The sequence below is a fragment of the Entelurus aequoreus genome, linkage group LG18 (genome assembly GCF_033978785.1).
Source record: "Entelurus aequoreus isolate RoL-2023_Sb linkage group LG18, RoL_Eaeq_v1.1, whole genome shotgun sequence".
Classification (NCBI taxonomy): Eukaryota; Metazoa; Chordata; class Actinopteri; order Syngnathiformes; family Syngnathidae; genus Entelurus; species Entelurus aequoreus.
The window spans coordinates 36,210,408-36,229,425 of record NC_084748.1 but is presented as its reverse complement, the minus strand read 5'-3'; the positions used below and the strand labels follow the sequence as shown (position 1 = coordinate 36,229,425).

The 19,018-nt window shown below is 41.1% G+C and overlaps 1 protein-coding gene across 1 annotated transcript in view; it reads left to right on the top strand.

The window, feature by feature from the left end:
- Window positions 1–12,387: 12,387 nt before the first annotated feature.
- Window positions 12,388–19,018, top strand: part of fbxo41 (F-box protein 41) — a 117,751-nt gene continuing 111,120 nt past the window's right edge. Inside the window, exons 1-2 of the mRNA XM_062027094.1 lie at window positions 12,388–12,454; window positions 15,532–15,644. The gene's annotated coding sequence lies outside the window, so the exon portion shown is untranslated. The remainder of the gene's footprint in view (window positions 12,455–15,531; window positions 15,645–19,018) is intronic.

The following is a 19,018-nucleotide window of genomic DNA, read 5'->3' as shown; positions in this document are numbered from 1 at the left end:
AATAGGAGAGCCCACCACAGAGTCCCCAGGCACTGCTTCCTCATAGGAAGATGTGTTGGTGGGATTGAGGAGGTCTTCGAAGTATTCCCTCCACCGATCCACAACATCTGCAGTCGAGGTCAGCAGAACACCATCCGCACCATACACGGTGTTGATAGTGCACTGCTTCTCCTTCCTGAGGCGGCGGATGGTGGTCCAGAATCGCTTCGAAGCCGTCCGGAAGTCGTTTTCCATGGCTTCCCCGAACTCCTCCCATGTCCGAGTTTTTGCCTCCGCGACCGCTGAAGCCGCACACCGCTTGGCCTGTCGGTACCTGTCCGCTGCCTCAGGAGTCCTATGAGCCAAAATAACCCGATAGGACTCCTTCTTCAGCTTGACGGCATCCCTCACCGCCGGTGTCCACCAACGGGTTCTAGGATTTCCGCCACGACAGGCACCAACTACTTTGCGGCCACAGCTCCAATCAGCCGCCTCGACAATAGAGGTGCGGAATATGGTCCACTCGGACTCAATGTCCAGCACCTCCCTCGTGACATGTTCAAAGTCTTCCGGAGGTGGGAATTGAAACTTTCTCTGAAAGGAGACTCTGCCAGACGTTCCCAGCAAACCCTCACAATGCGTTTGGGCCTGCCAGGTCTGTCTGGCATCCTCCCCCACCATCGCATCCAACTCACCACCAGGTGGTGATCGGTAGAAAGCTCCGCCCCTCTCTTTATCCGAGTGTCCAAAACATGAGGCCGCAAATCTGATGACACAACTACAAAGTCGATCATGGAACTGCGGCCCAGGGTGTCCTGGTGCCAAGTGCACATATGGACACCCTTATGCTTGAACATGGTGTTCGTTATGGACAATCCGTGACGGGCACAAAAGTCCAATAACAAAACACCACTCGGGTTCAGATCCGGGCGGCCATTCTTACCAATCACGCCTCTCCAGGTTTCACTGTCGTTGCCGATATGAGCGTTGAAGTCCCCCAGTAGAACGAGGGAATCACCCGGGGCAGCACCCTCAAGTACTCCCTCAAATGAATCCAAAAAGGGTGGGTACTCTGAGCTGCTGTTTGGCGCGTAAGCGCAAACAACAGTCAGGACCCGTCCCCCCACCCGAAGGCGGAGGGAAGCTACCCTCTCGTCCACCGGGTTGAACTCCAACATGCAGGTTCTGAGCCGGGGGGCAACAAGAATTGCCACCCCAGCCCGTCGCCTCTCACTGCCGGAAACGCCAGAGTGGAAGAGAGTCCATCCCCTCTCGAGAGAACTGGTTCCGGAGCCCTTACTGTGCGTCGAAGTGAGTCCGACTATATCTAGCCGGAACTTCTCCACCTCGCGCACTAGCTCAGGCTCCTTCCCCCCCAGCGAGGTGACGTTCCACGTCCCAAGAGCTAGCTTCTGTAGCCGAGGATCGGACCGCCAAGTGCCCTGCCTTCGGCTGCCGCCCAGCTCACATTGCACCCGACCTCTATGGCCCCTGCTATGGGTGGTGAGCCCATTGGAGGGGGGACCCACGTTGCCCCTGCTATGGGTGGTGAGCCCATTGGAGGGGGGACCCACGTTGCCTCTTCGGGCCGTGCCCGGCCGGTCCCCATGGGGCCCGGCCACCAGGCGCTCGCCGTCGTGCCCCAACTCCGGGCCTGGCTCCAGAGGGGGGCCCCGGTGACCCACGTCCGGGCGAGGGAAATCTGAGTCTCGGTTCTTGTATTTCCATAGAAGTCTTCGAGCTATAAGGTACAGGCTGCACCCTGTAATAATTAAAATAAAATAAAACTCGTAATTTTTTTGGTTTCACAATAAAAATTAGAGATGTCCGATAATGGCTTTTTTGCCGATATCCGATATTCCAATATTGTCCAACTCTTAATTACCGATTCCGATATCAACCGATACCGATATATACAGTCGTGGAATTAACACATTATTATGCCTAATTTTGTTGTGATGCCCCGCTGGATGCATTAAACAATGTAACAAGGTTTTCCAAAATAAATCAACTCAAGTTATGTAAAAAAAAAAATGCCAACATGGCACTGCCATATTTATTATTGAAGTCAGAAAGTGCATTATTTTTTTTTTTAACATGCCTCAAAACAGCAGCTTGGAATTTGGGACAGGAGGTTGAGGTGGGCGGGGTTGGGGGTAGCGCAGGGGTGTCCAAACTTTTTCCACCGAGGGCCGCACACTGAAAAATCAAAGCAAACGGGGGCTATTTTAATATTTTTTTATTTTAAAAACCAATACAATATATGTATAAAATATATACATTTAGGCTTCCACTCAGGCTTGATCCCAGGGACCCCAAAGGGTTTTGTTAAAAAATATATGAAAAATGTGTCATTATTCAGTATTATTAGTTTTATTATTATTCAAGTTTTAAATCCATAGATCAACATTAGGTCTATCTGTCAATATAACGTTTTTAAAGATTTAAGTCGTATGCTCTTTTTGTCAAAGAAAACCCTGTTTTTTTATGGAAAAAACACAAAATATGCAATATTTTCAGCCAATAACATTTTTAAGGGAATATTTGAGATTATATAATAATTGGAGCCTTAAAAAGGTCAATAACTCATAACACCATTGAATTTAATTCATTATAATTTTTTGAGCGATGACACTTAAAAACAAATCACACAAAAATTATTGGGGAACCAAAAGGGTCCTACTCATTAAAGTGTTAAAAAAAAAGTCATACATTTTTTTTAATGTTTACTTTTAACACAATAATCTCGAGATCAATTTCAGATCTATCCGTCAATTATAAGTTGTATTTTTGTCTGTTTTTTGTTTGTTCGTTATAGGCCCTTCTTTTATTTATTTATTTTATTTTTTTTATTTTTTAGGCCCTTCTTTAAAAAACAAAAGACAGTTCAATTTTTTATATGGGAAACACAAAATATGCAACATTTTCCCCAAACAATATCTCAAAGTGCAATATTTAATGTGACGTAAGTGGAGCCTTGGATAGGTCAATAATTCATAATGACATTGATTTTCATTCATTATTTTTTTTTTAAAGAAAGAAACAGCCTGCATGGCAGCTTTGTGTTATTAGAGTAAACATTGCAACATTTTCTTGTTACATTTCACCTGTTTGGTCTTTCATACAACTTTTTATGTTTTTAAATGTTTTAATCGTATATTTTAAAAAGGGCCGTGGGGCCGTTAAAAAATGGCCCCCGGGCCGCACTTTGGACATCCCTGGGGTAGCGGGAGTGTATATTGTAGCGTCCCGGAAGAGTTAGTGCTGCAAGGGGTTGTGTTTATGTTGTTACGGTGCGGCTGTTCTCCCCAAATGTGTTTGTCATTCTTGTTTGGTGTGGGTTCACAGTGTGGCACATATTTGTAACAGTGTTAAATTTGTTTATACGGCTACCCTCAGTGTGACCTGTATGGCTGTTGACCAAGTATGCCTTGCATTCACTTGTGTTTGTGAAAAGCTGTAGATATTATGTGACTGGGCCGGCACGCAATGGCAGTGCCTTTAAGGTTTATTGGCGCTCTGTACTTCTCCCTACACTCCGTATAGCGGCATTTTAAAAAGTCATACATTTTACTTTTTGAAACCGATAATTTCCGATATTACATTTTAAAGCATTTTTCGGCCGATAATATCGGCTACCCGATATTATCGGACATCTCTAATAAAAATGGGTTGTTGTTCTGTTTTTGTCTTTCAAAGGGGAAACATATATTACAGCGTTTTAATAAAGGCCTACTGAAACCCACTACTACCGACCACGCAGTCTGATAGTTTATATATCAATGATGAAATCTTAACATTGCAACACATGCCAATACGGCCGGGTTAACTTATAAAGTGCAATTTTAAATTTCCCGCTAAACTTCCGGTTGAAAACGTCTATGTATGATGACGTATGCGTGTGACGTCAATCGTTGAAACGGAAGTATTCGGACACCATTGTATCCAGTACAAAAAGCTCTGTTTTCATCTCAAAATTCCCAAGTATTCTGGACATCTGTGTTGGTGAATCTTTTGCAATTTGTTTAATGAACAATGAAGACTGCAAAGAAGAAAGTTGTAGGTGGGATCGGTGTATTAGCGGCTGGCTGCAGAAACACAACCAGGAGGATTTTGACTTGGATAGCAGACGCGCTATCCGACGCTAGCCGCCGACCGCACGGATGATCGGGTGAAGTCCTTCGTCGCTCCGTCGATCGCTGGAACGCAGGTGAGCACGGGTGTTGAGGAGCAGATGAGGGCGTAGGTGGATAGCTAATGTTTTTATCATAGCTCTGTGAGGTCCCGTTGCAAAGTTAGCTTCAATGGCGTCGTTAGCAACAGCATTGTTAAGCTTCGCCAAGCTGGAAAGCATTAACCGTGTATTTACATGTCCAGGGTTTAATAGTATTGTTGATTTTCTGTCTATCCTTCCAGTCAGGGGTTTATTTCTTTTGTTTCTATCTGCAGTTAAGCCCGATGCTATCACGTTAGCTCCGTAGCTAAAGTGATTCACCGATGTATTGTCGTGGAGATAAAAGTCACTGTGAATGTCCATTTCGCGTTCTCGACTCTCATTTTCAAGAGGATATAGTATCCGAGGTGGTTTAAAATACAAATCCGTGATCCACAATAGAAAAAGTAGAGAGTGTGGAATCCAATGAGCCAGTTTGTACCTAAGTTACGGTCAGAGCGAAAAAAGATGCGTCCTGCACTGCACTCTAGTCCTTCACTCTCACGTTCCTCATCCGCGAATCTTTCATCCTGGCTCAAATTAATGGGGCAATCGTGGCTTTCTCGGTCCGAATCGCTCTCGCTGCATTGTAAACAATGGGGAAATGTGAGGAGCCCTTCAACCTGCGACGTCACGCTACTTCCGGTACAGGCAAGGCTTTTTTTTTATCAGCGACCAAAAGTTGCAAACTTTATCGTCGATGTTCTCTACTAAATCCTTTCAGCAAAAATATGGCAATATCACGAAATGATCAAGTATGACACATAGAATGGATCTGCTATCCCCATTTAAATAAAAAAAAAATCATTTCAGTAGGCCTTTAATGCATCTTATTGCATTATATCTTATTATTTGCTGCACCTCGCTTTGCACAGTCTCGCCCCTTCCTCGGATAATGGGAGGGGTGTGATATTTTTTTTCCCCCCCTTATCTTTTTTTTTTTTTTTGTGCATCTGTTCTCTCCCTCTCTCCTCTGCAGGCCTGCCGACGCGCTCTGCTCTGCTGCAGCCTTGTGACGTCACGGAGGGCTGGAGCGCTTCCTTGCTCCGGAGCGGAGAGAGGAGAGAGAAAGAAAAAAAAAAGGGGGCACAAGATTTGTTGCGAGGTGAGTCTTCTTTTCTTAAATAAACACCAGCAGCACGTATGCGCGATCGATTCGTTTCAGTGTGCGTATGTTGCCTTTAATCGCGAATCCCTGTCCGCTCCCGTCCATCTTACGTCTTAGCATGCAAGCTATAGGGGAGGAAATGGGGGGTCTAAGCATCTTGTCTTCTTCCCCGTGAGAGGGGCACAGCTGTGCCGACGTGCATGCACCTGACACCGGGCCTTTTTTTGGTCCGTTTTACGTCGGTTCCCAGCTGCACAAAAAAAAAAAAAAAACCGTCATGTGGTGGTGATTTTGGGCTCGTCCACACCCACCTCGTAAATGCCTGCCTGCCTCCTGCATGTGTGCGATGATCAATGGGCTTGTTTGCATGTCTTAGTCATTTTTTTCTCCCCCAGATGCTTTTACACATTTGTGTGCTGTTTTTGGCCTGTTTGTGTCGTGCAAAAAGAAAAAAAAAGAAACATAACCCTTTGGTATACACACACATGCACACATGCACTTCCACCATGACCCTACTGGGTGTTGTTGTGCATGATTGGACTGACCGATTGAAGAAATGTGCACATTCAATAATAATGTTGCTTGGGACTGGCATGCATGAGTGCCCCCTCACTTGCATGGAGTTTTGGCAAACACGTGTGACTACAAAGCGTGAGAGATTGGACCGAGAACCTTTTGCTGTCGTAAAAACAACAACTAGACTAGACTTGGTGTAACATTTTTTGTAGTGCAAACACATTTGTGGGGTCCTTCTCTGCACTGCAGCATTGCAACTCATGCGTGCACACGGTGGTTGGCGTTTTGTTGATTCTAGAGCAGTGGTTCTCTACCTGGGTTCGATCGAACCCTAGGGGTTCGGTGAGTCGGGCTCAGGGGTTCGGCGGAGGTCAAGACACACCCGACTCATCGTGTAAATAAAAACTTCTCCCTATCGGGCGTATTACGGATAAGGCAACAGCAGAAGTCACACTGATTTGCAGGTGTGTAATTTGTTGTGAGTTTATGCACTGTGTTGGTTTTGTTCTTTGAACAAGGTGATGTTTATGCACGGTTCATTTTGTGCACCAGTAATAAAACAGGGTAACACTTTAGTATTGGGAACATATTCACCATTAATTAGTTGCTTATTAACATTGTGGTGGATTGTCCAATTAAGGCTTAAACAGCAACAAAAGTGAATTTAGTACAAAAAGTTTATTTACTCATAGTCAGAAGTGCATAAGTTGGATTGTTTTGTCCCTGCAAACAAACGGCCGTCCTCCTGAGGACACACAAAAAGCAATCTCTCCCGAGTCCTGGTTTCCTGGGCATTTTTATCTGTTTCTTTGTGCGTCAGTCTGTTTTTCCTTGTGCGTCATGATTTTGTGGTCTTCGACATGTTTGTTTTGCAACATCCTTGAATCCCTTAATCATACTTAGACAATCAAAACATTCTGTAGACAGGTTGGCACGACTTAATATTCAGTTTTGTCCCACACCCGGTCCATTCAATGGCACAGAATAGAAGAGAAATTAAATGAGCGTACATTCTTGACAGACATGAAATATAGTTCAAAGGTCAGAAATTCTACTACAACATGCAAATCAATAACATATTGGCTCTTAACTAGTAATTATTAAGTACTTATTAATGCTTTAAACAGCATGGCCTTATTATAACCCTAACCTTCTAACCCTGGCCCTAACCCTCTAACCCAGGGGTGTCCAAACTTTTTCCACTGAGGGCCGCAAATTGAAAAATCAAAGCTAGCAGGGGCCATTTTGATATTTTTTTATTTTAAAAAGCAATACAATACATGTATAAAAAATATACATTTAGGCTTCCACTCAGGCTTGATCCCAGGGACCCCAAAGGGTTTTGGTCCAAAAAATATAAAAATTGTGTCATTATTCAGTATTATTATTTGTGTTATTATTCAACTTTTTAAATCTCTAGATCAACATTAGGTCTGTCAATATAACATTTTTTAAAGATTTAAATTGTATGCTCTTTTTGTCAAAGAAAACCCTTTTTTTTAATGAAAAAAACACAAAATATGCAATATTTTCACCCAATAAAATTTTTAAGTGGGATATTTGAGATTATATAATAATTGGAGCCTTAAAAAGGTCAATAACTCATAACACCATTGATTTTAATTCATTATTATTTTTTGAGCAATGACACTTAAAAACTAATCACACTAAAATTGTAGGGGATCCAAAAGGGTCCTACTCATTAAAGTGTTAAAAAATAAATTATAATTTTTTTTATTTTTTTTTACTGTTTACTTTTAACACAATAATCTCGAGATCAACTTCAGATCTATCTGTCAATTATAAATTTTATTGTTGTTTATGTTTTATGTTTGTTCGTTTAAAAAAAAAAAAACAGCTCGTTTTTTTACATGGCAAACACAAAATATGCAACATTTTCCCCCAAAAATATCTCAAAATATTTGATGTGATGTAAGTGGAGCCTTGAATAGGTCAATAATTCATAATGACATTGATTTTGATTCATTTTTATTTTTTAAAGAAAGAAACAGCCTACATGGCAGCTTTGTGTGTTTAGAGTAAACATTGCTACATTTTCTTGTTACATTTCACCTGTTTGCTCTTTAAATACCACTTGTAATGTTTTTTATTTTTTTTCAATCGTATTTTTAAAATGTGCCGTGGGGCCGTCAAAAAATGACCTGCGGGCCGCAAATGGCCCCCGGGCCATACTTTGGACACCCCTGCTCTAACCCCAACCAAATAACTCTAAATTAAGTATTTGTTACTTAGAATATGTTCCCCATACTAAAGTGTTACCAAAAACATATAACTTTGTCTTGAATTTGAAAAAAATATATATATATATTTTTCACTAAAGAAGGGTTCGGTGAATGCGCATATGAAACTGGTGGGGTTCGGTACCTCCAACAAGGTTAAGAACCACTGTTCTAGAGTTCCATATTTTAGTTTTTTCTGTCATCTTTCGATGAATAAATTGGAATCCGTACTGGAATTTGGACTATAAATCTGTGTTTAGTTTGCGTCCTCGTTGGATCGTAAGGGGATATGGTTTTGTTTACAATTCCATTGATTTGTTTGCCCATCTGTCTCTCCGTCATTTGGTCCGTGCACAACCAAAGTCGGGCTTCCACTGAGTTAATTGCACTGCCACGATTGAAGTTGGACTGACTGAGACTCTGTTTGGGTCGTTGCTGTCAGGAAGTGTTGGTGACGAAGCCCAAGAAGCAGAGGTGGCAGGCTTGATGCAGGAAAACATGGTTTTAAATAATGTAAAAAGTGCAGGTAAAACACCAGGAAACAGCAAACAGACCACAGTAGAGATGTCCGATAATGGCTTTTTTGCCGCTATCCCGATATTGTCCAAATCTTAATTACCGATTCCGATATCAACCGATATATACGGTCGTGGAATTAACACATTATTATGCCTAATTTTGTTGTGATGCCCCGCTGGATGCATTAAACAATGTAACTTTACCATGAATTGACTTAAACAAGTTGAAAAACTTATTCGGGTGTTACCATTTAGTGGTCAATTGTACGGAATATGTACTGTACTGTGCAATCTACTAATACAAGTTTCAATCAATCAAAAACAAGGTTTTCCAAAATAAGAGAACAACTTCAACTCCAGTTATGGAAAAAAGTGCCAACATGGCACTGCCATATTTATTATTGAAGTCACAAAGTGTGTTATTTTTTTTAACATGCCTCAAAACAGCAGCTTGGAATTTGGGACATGCTCTCCCTGAGATAATCCTAATACCCACTACAACTATGGGAAATACTAATTCGGGAGATGGGGGGTGGGGGTAGCGGGGGTGTATATTGTAGCGTCCCGGAAGAGTTAGTGCTGCAAGGGGTTCTGGGTATTTGTTATGTTGTGTTTATGTTGTGTTATGGTGCGGATGTTCTCCCGAAATGTGTTTGTCATTCTTGTTTGGTGTGGGTTCACAGTGTGGCACATTTTTGTAACAGTGTTAAAGTTGTTTATATGTGAACCCTCAGCGTGACCTGTATCTCTAGTTTTAATGTAAAAAGTGCAGGTAAAACACGGACCAGGAATCAGGGAACAGCAAACAGTCCACAGCATACACTACTCCAGCACGGACTGGAGGGCGAGGCAGGTATAAATAGTAGCCCGATTGGCAATTGCCACCAGGTGTGCCAGACTGCCAATCAGGTGCAGGCGAGGGAAACAAGCCCTCAGGGAGACGTGCAGGAAAAGGAACCAAAATAAGAGCGCTGAGAGGAAATGAAACACAAACATAGAGGAAAAAACATAACATAACCAAACTGTCAGATGACAGTTGCTGTGCCATTAAGTCCTGTAGGTGTCGAAGCATCCATCCATCCATCCATTTTCTTCCGCTTGTCCCTTTTGGGGTCGCGGGGGTTGCTGGAGCCTATCTCAGCTGCATTCGGGCGGAAGGCGGGGTACACCCAGGACAAGTCGCCACCTCATCGCAGGGCCAACACAGACAGACAAACATCATTCACACTCACATTCATACATTAGGGCCAATTTAGTGTTGCCAATCAACCTATCCCCAGGTGCATGTCTTAAAAGGGAAAGATGGCGTATATTTATGTTGAATATCGGTTTTATATCAGCGAGGAAACAAGTATCGGATGATTTCCGCTTAATCTAAAATCTCAGGCGCAAGCAGTACTGCAGTGTTTACTTGTGCAAAGCTGGACAGTCCCTTAACATCTAAATGTCCTCCGATAAAGACACAAGGTTGGTCTTTTCTTGTATTTTAGTCAAGTATTCCGAAAGGTAAACATGGTAGGCTATAGCAGCTACACAACAGCTAAGCACACAATAGCGCACACACTAGATATATGTAATAAGTGTCCTTAATATTGCAGTCTAAAACAAGACAGTTGTCAATAAAAACAAGTATCAAATAACTATAGTTGCATATAACTTGCACATACAAAGTCTCCGAGGCAGAAGCATAATAGAAAGTATCCTGTAACAAACGTTTTCTGCGTCATTCAATTAACTGCATCACTGTTATGTTTAGGAGGAGAGTAGACGGCACAGACCACAAGGGGGAGTAGTATTTAATGCTATGATTTATTATATATATGCACTATATATATAATAACAAACAAATAATAATATAATCAACTAGAGAATGGAGTGTGACAAAATCCAAGAGAGTGTATGGTGTGTGCGACTATGTGTACGAATAAAATACAATTAAATTAAACTTACACATACAAAGCCTCCAAGGCAGAAGCATATTAGAAAGTATCCCGTAACAAACGTGTGCGCGTCATTCAATTAACTGCATCACGAGCTTAACTTTATGAATTGTTGTGACCATTGTGTGTTGCCAAAAAGCACATTTTCATTCCATTTCCACACAAAGGGACTGCGTGGCGAAGTTGGTAGAGTGGCTGTGCCAGCAATCGGAGTGTTGCAGGTTACTGGGGTTCAAGTCCCACCTTCTACCTTCCTAGTCACGTCCGTTGTGTCCTTGGGCAAGACACTTCACCCTTTGCCTCTGATGGCTGCTGGTTAGCACCTTGCATGGCAGCTCCCGCCATCAGTGTGTGAATGTGTGTGTGAATGGGTAAATGTGGAAATACTGTCAAAGCGCTTTGAGTACCTTGAAGGTAGAAAAGCGCTATACAAGTATAACCCATTTATAATTTAAAGCATAAGTCCATTAGAGACAGTTAATAACAAATAGGTTAGTGTGAAGTGAATTATATTTACATAGCGCTTTTTCTCTAGTAACTCAAAGCGCTTTACATAGTGAAACCCAATATCTAAGTTACATTTAAACCAGTGTGGGTGGCACCGGGAGCAGGTGGGTAAAGTGTCTTGCCCAACGACACAACGGCAGTGACTACCATGGCGGAAGCTGGGATCAAACCTGGAACCCTCAAGTTGCTGGCACGGCCGCTCTACCAACCGAGCTATACCGCCCCCAGTATATTCATATGTACCATTGCTCTCGGTATGACTAATTTCGCTTGATCAAACCTTTACTCGCATTCCACACTACAAAATAAAAGTATGTACTGTGGAACAGTGTTTTTCAACCTTTTTTGAGGCAAGGCACGTTTTTTTCATAAAAAATTCCACAGGCACACCACCAGCAGAAAACGTTAAAAAATGAAACTACACCAGGTCGTCGTGCCTTATTTTGAGTTTGTTGGTGTTTTCCTGTGTGCAGTGCTTTAGTTTTTGTCTTGCGCTGTTATTTTGGTGGCCCTTCCTGTTTTGTTGGCGTTTTCCTGTAGCAGTTTCATGTCTTCCTTTGAGCGCTATTCCCCGCACCTTACTTTGTGTTAGCAAGTAAGGCTATTTAAGTCGTTGCTATCCTTCTTTGTGTGGACATTGTTGGTTGTCATGTCATGTACGGATGTACCTGTACTTTGTGGACGCCGTAAGTTTTTGCTGTCGTCCAGCATTCTGTTTCTGTTTACTTGGTAGCCAGTTCAATTTTACTTTCGTTTTGCATACCCATTCGTATGCTTCATTGCCTTTTCCTTATGTTCATTTGTGGTTTAAGCATTATATACGTTTTTACCTGCATATTGTGATCACAACAAACCATCCTCGCCTCACCCGACACATTTCGAGTTTTACAAAGCAATTAACTACCTGCTGCCACCTACTGACATGGAGTATTACGTGGTTACCCTGCCGAGCTCTACGCAGCACAGACAGTAAGCAACGGCACATTATTTGCAGATTATAATTATTGATTTGAAAAAAATATTTTTGGGACCAATTAGGTCGGGGGTCGGCAACCCGCGGCTCTAGAGCCGCATGCGGCTCTTTAGCGCCGCCCTAGTGGCTCTCTGGAGATTTTTCAAAAATGTATGAAGAATGGAAAAAGATGAAGGGAAAAAAATGTATTTTTTTGTTTTAGTATGGTTTCTGTAGGAGGACAAACATGACATAAACCTCGCTAATTGTTATAAATCACACTGTTTATATTAAATATGCTTCACTCATTCGAGTATTTGGCGAGCGCCGTTTTTTCCTACTTATTTTGGCGGTCCTTGAACTCACCGTATAGTTTGTTTCCATGTATAAATTTCTCCGACTTTCTAGGACGTGTTTTATGCCACTTTTTCTGTCTCATTTTGTCCGCCACACTTCCAACGTTGTGCGTGAGTGCACAAAGGTGAGTTTTGTTGATGTTATTGACTTGTGTGGAGTGCTAATCAGACATATTTGGTCACTGCGTGACTGCAAGCTAATCGATGCTAACATGCTATTTAGGCTAGCTATATGTACATATTGCATCATTATGCCTCATTTGTAGCTATATTTGAGGTCATTTAGTTTACTTTAAGTCCTCTTAATTACATTTATATCTCATGACACATGTAATATGGCTTTTAATTTTTTGCGGCTCCAGACAGATTTGTTTTTGTATTTTTGGTCCAATATGGCTCTTTCAACATTTTGGGTTGCCGACCCCTGAATTAGGTGAAGTCGCATAATTTCCCACGGCACACCAGACAATATCTCACGGCACGCGGCACAGTGGTTGAAAAACACTGCTGTGGAAAGTAGATTTAGGTACTTTATTTGTTCTTGAACATGGTTTGTAAATAGAAAAGTTTGTTTAGTGAAGCAGAGCTCTGCATAAAAATAAAAAATAAATTAACATTTTAGTGAAGGTGTGTACACACTTTGAACACAATACTGAGTGATATACAATACTGTATATCAAACAAACTTAAGGAGGGGATGGATCAACTTTCTGTGTAATAAAAAAAAGCTGCTGTATGCTCTGCTCTGTCAACACATGCACACACACAAAAGTCACTATGTTGCACTCTCGCAAACAAAATCCTTAACACCAACAACCCTCTTGCTACAATAATAAACATTTGGGGGGAAAAAAAAGTAAACTGCACACACATAAACAACGGCAGAGATCTGACGAGAAAGGAGTAGACAGAGGGAGAGGGGAGCCGTACGTCTCTGCGTGTTTGTGCTTTGGAAGAGCGAGGGCTCCGCTCTGGAAAGGGAGAAGAGGTAGTGTCTCCTCCTTGCTGTAATATCATTCTGCTCTGGCATCTTTTCCCAGAAAAGACAGGCTTCATCACAATTAAAACTCCATGTGGTTACTGCCTTTGCTGTGCTGTGGTCATGCTTGTGAGTGCCATTAATAAACTCCTTGCAAATAGTCTTTTTTTCATTTAAAAAAAAAACAAACTCCACAGCGGTTCCCTCCTTCTTTCCACGCTGGTTTGTTGAGTTTTCGGAACTCACTGAGTTAGCAAAATGGCCAAAACTTGTTTAAGGCGAAAAAACTACGAAAAGTGGAAAGTTAAAGGCCTACTAAAATGAATTTTTTTATTTAAACGGGGATAGCAGATCCATTCTGTCATACTTGATCATTTTGCGATATTGCCATATTTTTGCTGAAAGGATTTAGTAGAGAACATCGACGATAAAGTTTGCAACTTTTGGTCGCTGATAAAAAAAGCTTTGCCTGTACCGGAAGTAGCGTGACGTCACAGGTTGAAAGGCTCCTCACATTTCCCCATTGTTTACACCAGCAGCGAGAGCGATTCGGACCGAGAAAGCGACGATTACCCCATTAATTTGAGCGAGGATGAAAGATTCGTGGATGAGGAACGTGAGAGTGACGGACTAGTGTGTAGTGCAGGACGTATCTTTTTTCGCTCTGACCGTAACTTAGGTACAAGGGTTCATTGGATTCCACACTTTCTCCTTTTTCTATTGTGGATCACGGATTTGTATTTTAAACCACCTCGGATACTATATCCTCTTGAAAATGAGAGTCGAGAACGCGAAATGGACATTCACAGTGACTTTTTATCTCCACGACAATACATCAGCGAAGCACTTTAGCTACGGAGCTAACGTGATAGCACATCGGGCTTAACTGCAGATATAAACAAAAGAAATAAACCCCTGACTGGAAGGATAGACAGAAAATCAACAATACTATTAAACCATGAACCTGTAAATACACGGTTAATGCTTTCCAGGCTGGGGAAGCTTAACAATGCTGTTGCTAACGACGCCATTGAAGCTAACTTAGCAACGGGACCTCACAGAGCTATGCTAAAAACATTAGCTATCGACCTACGCCAGCCCTCATCTGCTCATCAACACCTGTGCTCACCTGCGTTCTAGCGATCGACGGATCGACAATCATAGATGCGGTTGGCGGCCCAGAGACGGAGGAAGTCAAGGTGAGGTCGGCGGCTAGCGCATCTGCTATCCATCTCAAAGTCCTTCTGGTTGTGTTGCTGTAGTCCGCCGCTAATACACCGATCCCACCTACAACTTTTTTCTTTGCAGTCTCCATTGTTCATTAAACAAATTGCAAAAGATTCACCAACACAGATGTCCAGAATACTGTGGAATTTTGAGATGAAAACAGAGCTTTTTGTATTGGATTCAATGGTGTACCAATACTTCCGGTTCAACGATTGACATCACGCGCATACGTCATCATACTTAGACGTTTTCAACCGGAAATTTCCCGGGAAATTTAAAATTGCACTTTATAAGTTAACCCGGCCGTATTGGCATGTGTTGCAATGTTAAGATTTCATCATTGATATATAAACTATCAGACTGCGTGGTCGGTAGTAGTGGGTTTCAGTAGGCCTTTAAAGTACCACTGAATAGAAATATCTCTTTGCATTATCAGCACCGATAGGGTACCATATCTGCTACTTTTTTTGGCATTGACCGAATCCTGCCGTTCCTACTGGGCACGAATTCACGTAAAATTCAACGGTGCAAGGTTATGGAACCTGGGTTGCACCTGACATCATGTCCGACACTTGGCGATTACTCCGGCAGCACTGAGAGCGGAGTCAACCAAACATTCCTCTTGGTAATGTTGCAATTTTCCAATGCCAAAAAAGAAATTGACTCAAAAAACACTCCAACGTAAGTAAAGTAAGGCCCATTTTTTATTAGCTTGATGCTAATATACATTGGCTTTGCTATTGACATGCTACTCATTAGCGATTTTGCAAGGCGATTTTAATACCTGCAAATTTGTAGATAAATAAGATGCACGTTACAATCAAACAGCTGGTGTATAATATGTACAATACTTACAGTATTAACACTTTTTCGGGCGCGACAAAACACACCATAACTATACACTACTGCCATCTCATGTTTTTAAAGTTAAAGTCCCAACGATAGTCACACACACACTAGGTGTGGTGAAATGACCCTCTGCATTTGACCCATCAGCCTTGTTCCACCCCTGGGAGGTGAGGGGAGCAGTGAGCAGCAGCGGTGGCCACGCTCGGGATGATGATTTAACCCCCAATTCCGACCCTTGATGCTGAGTGCCAAGAAGGGAGGTAACGGGTCCCATTTTTTTATAGTCTTTGGTATGACTCGGCCGGGGTTTGAACTCAGGGCGGACACTCTAACCACAAGGCCACTGAGCAGGCAGGCAGGAAGTGAAGTAGAAGGCTCCGCCTCCCCAACAAAGTTTCGCCCTGCTTTCTTGCCTGCATGCACCTGAATGAAGCGTTCGTACACAGAGGCATATTTGACTTGATCTAAAAGTTCATAAATCGAACATTTCGCATACAGAGGCGTTCGTCAATTGAGGTTCGACTGTACTAACATTTGTGCTGATTATTGATGAACTGGTATTTTTGACAGTGATTGATAACTGCATTTAAAAAAACTGACATCCTCTTGGGAAAAAGTGAATGAAGTGTGGTTTTGTAATTATTTCCCCAACGAGTTGACTCACCATTGAGATAGTCGACTGTCAAATTAGTTAGTTGCAGCCCTAGTTTGAAGTAGAACTGCAGCCATTATCGGTATTAATGATAAACGGCTATTAATGATAAACGGCTATTAATGATAGTAAAACCATGATTGATAACTGCATTTCAAAAAACAGACTTTGTCTTTGTGGACGTTGCCTCCTAGCAGTTCCACTGTAGACACGGCACAGGAGCCAAGAGTGCAGTTTTTAACGTTTTTAATGTACATAGGTTTTTTTTGTCAAAATCTTTCTCCCGCAGAACATGACTTTTCAGTCACGTCCGTATCCTCTCTCCCCTCCTGCTCCCGACCGCTTACTGTTAAAGACAACAGATGATTAGATTAACACGTACCACCTGTGAAATCTAATCACCTGCCAGCTGTGTCTCGCCGTCAGCACTGCCACGCCCCCGTCTGATGGTGCTCTGCCCTCAGCACCATGGACAGAGGTGGTGACCTTTGCTCCTGCAGGCAGCGCTGGCCACATCTCCCTCCACAGTCTTGAATTCAGACGGATTTCTTCCGGACAAAAAAATAGTGCTCTGTAAATGTGTTAGATTTTTCAAGTCACTCTGTATATTTCTATGTTATTAAGTTAATACATTCGAGGTAAATAATATACCTTACATATTCATACATACTCTAGCACAGGGGTGTCAAAGTCGTTTTCATCGAGGGCCACATCGCAGTTATGGCTGCCTTTTTAGAGGGCCACTTGAATATGAATATAAACGTATTATCGCCTAATGATATTACACCATTACCTATGCATTAGATTAGATTATTTTACGTACAAATTGATGGATAACTTGCTTTGAAATCAAGTCATCATGACAAGCACATATTTAATTTTTTATTTTTTATTTTTTTAAACTGTACATACGACAGAATATTTGTTGCAGGATCAGATAATATAGCAATATTAAAGTTTTAAAAGATATGCAATGTTATGCACGGCATATATTTTTTTCTGTCAAAATGCAAAGAACAAATAACTTTAGAAAGATGAAGACACTCATCATGTGCAGGCATTTGCGGGCCACTTAAAAACTGTGGCCCTCCAGCTTTGAGTTTGACACCCTTGCTCTAACCCAGGGGTCCCCAAACTTTTTGACTCCGGGGCCGCATTGGGGTAAAACAATTTGGCTGGGGGCCGCGCTATATATATATATATATATATATATATATATATATATATATATATATATATATATATATATATATATATATATATATATATATATATATATATATATATTATATGTAAATGTGTGTGTGTGTGTGTATATATATATTATATGTAAATGTGTGTGTGTGTGTATATATATATTATATGTAAATGTGTGTGTGTGTGTGTGTATATATATATTATATGTAAATGTGTGTGTGTGTGTGTGTATATATATATATATATTGTATATAAATGTGTGTGTGTGTGTATATATGTATATGTCTATGTATATGTATATGTCCATGTATATATATATATATGTATATGTGTATATATGTATGTACATGTGTATATATGTGTATATATATATATATATATATGTATATGTGTATATATATATATATATATATATATATATATATATATATATATATATATATGTATATGTGTATGTATATATATATATATATATATATATATATATATATATATATATATATATATATATATATATATATATATATATATATATATATATATATATATATGTATGTATGTATTTATACATATATATTCCTCGCACACTAATTGATTTAAAGAGCACACTTGCTGCATGTCACGTTATCGATGGTAAAATGCATTTTTAGAAAATATGATTTGGTTAGTGGCTAGGAGACGGTAGAACAAGGACTAGTAAGGAGAAATAAAAAAATAAAAAATAATTTAAAAAAATAAAACTTTTTTTTTTTTTTTTTTAACTTGGGACTTCACGCGGGCCGGATTTTGGACGCTGGGGGGCCGTATCCGGCCCGCGGGCCGTAGTTTGGGGACCCCTGCTCTAGCCTGTAGCATTTCCAGCACATATCTGCCATATTTTGTGGAAATGTTTCCAACTTTTCTGCTGAGATCACGTTGACCTTTTCCACGCTATGACACGCCAGTTCAGTGTGCGTGGCATTAACTGTAAACTTAATGGTTTGACAATAAAGGCACAGCTCCAGTATATGCTTGACAAACACTTCACTGTAAGTTAGACTGATGCTTTTTAACGAGATTTGTTTTGTCGTATTGATTCCTCAAAACAAACACTGCCCCACCGGTCACAGTTCTCAGTTTGTTATTTAGTATGATGATATTTATTGATTGTTTCACAGCAACGCTAACGTTTGTACTGTTTGCACGCTGGCTCGTAGCCATTGTATTATCTTAACGGCTGCCTGTGCAGATGTGTCCATTCAAGCGTCACGTTTACGTCGAAGATCTGCTTCATGAATTTAGCTGGCCTTTGGGTGTGTTATCGTTCTTGACAATTGAAGTTTGTGCATGGCAAAAAAAACAACTAAAATTTGCAAATGTAATTTACGCAACATTTAACCCTTGTGTGGCGTTCGGGTCTGTGGGACCCGTTTTCATTTTTTTACTAAAAGAAAAATGATACAATTAATACATTTTTCAAACTGAGACTCACTGACTTTGGCTCATTTTCTGTGAAGAACAGAATACATATTTAATGACCACACACCATAAACCCCCCTTACACATTTCTATTACATATAAGATGTCCGGGTCCACTGGACCTGGGGCTATTAGAAGTGTGGAAATTGATGTTTTGTGTACTACGCACACACGCACACACACACACACACACACACACACACACACACACACACACACACACACACACACACACACACACACACACACACACACACACACACACACACACACACACACACACACACACACACACACACACACACACACACACACACACACACACCA